The sequence below is a fragment of the Arachis duranensis genome, chromosome 4 (genome assembly GCF_000817695.3).
Source record: "Arachis duranensis cultivar V14167 chromosome 4, aradu.V14167.gnm2.J7QH, whole genome shotgun sequence".
NCBI lineage: Eukaryota > Viridiplantae > Streptophyta > Magnoliopsida > Fabales > Fabaceae > Arachis > Arachis duranensis.
Window position 1 is genome coordinate 50766571 of NC_029775.3, and position 875 is coordinate 50767445.

Consider the following 875-nt stretch of genomic DNA (forward strand, 5'->3'; position numbering starts at 1 on the left):
GAAAAAATGAACTGGTTCCTACAAGAACAGTTACAGGGTGGCGTATGTGTATTGATTATAGAAGGCTCAATACAGCCACCAGAAAGGATCATTTTCCTTTACCATTCATAGACCAGATGCTAGAAAGACTAGCAGGTCACGAATACTACTGCTTCCTGGATGGATATTCAGGTTATAATCAAATTGCAGTAGATCCCTAGGATCAAGAGAAAACGGCATTCACATGTCCATCTGGAGTATTTGCATACAGAAGGATGCCATTTGGCCTGTGCAATGCACCTGCAACCTTTCAGAGGTTCATGCTCTCAATTTTCTCTGATATGGTGGAAAAATTTCTGGAAGTCTTCTTGGATGACTTTTCAGTATTTGGAGACTCATTCAGCTCCTGCCTTAACCATTTAGCACTTGTTCTGAAAAGATGCCAAGAGACTAACCTGGTTTTAAACTGGGAAAAATGTCACTTTATGGTGACTGAAGGAATTGTCCTTGGGTACAAAATTTCAATCAAGGGAATAGAGGTGGATCAAGCTAAGGTAGAGGTAATTGAAAAATTACCACCACCTGCCAAAGTTAAGGCAATCAGAAGCTTTCTGGGGCATGCAGGATTCTATAGAAGGTTTATCAAGGATTTCTCAAAAATTGCCAAACCTCTGAGCAATCTGCTAGCTGATGACACGCCATTTATCTTTGATAAGGAGTGTCTGCAGGCATTTGAGACCCTGAAAGCTAAATTGCTCACAGCACCAATCATTTTTGCACCAAACTGGACATTGCCATTTGAACTAATGTGTGATGCCAGTGACCATGCCATTGGTGCAGTATTGGGACAAAGGCATGACAAGCTTCTGCACGTCATTTACTATGCCAGCCGTGTT